Source organism: Marmota marmota, unplaced genomic scaffold, assembly GCF_001458135.2.
Source record: "Marmota marmota marmota unplaced genomic scaffold, marMar, whole genome shotgun sequence".
NCBI classification, from domain to species: domain Eukaryota; kingdom Metazoa; phylum Chordata; class Mammalia; order Rodentia; family Sciuridae; genus Marmota; species Marmota marmota.
The window spans coordinates 5,305,579-5,305,782 of NW_026000196.1; positions in this window are offsets into that span (position 1 = coordinate 5,305,579).

Sequence of the window (204 nt, forward strand, 5' to 3'; positions counted from 1 at the left end):
GGGGGGGGGGGGGGGGGGGGGTACTGGTGATTGAACTCAGGGGCACTCAACCACTGAATCTCATCCCCAGCCCTATTTTGTATTTTATTTAGAGACAGGGTCTCACTGAGTTGTAGGGCCTTGCTAAATTGCTGAGGCTGGTTTTTGAGTTAGTGATCCTCCTGCTTCAGCCTACCAACCTGCTGGATTACAGGCATGCACCAC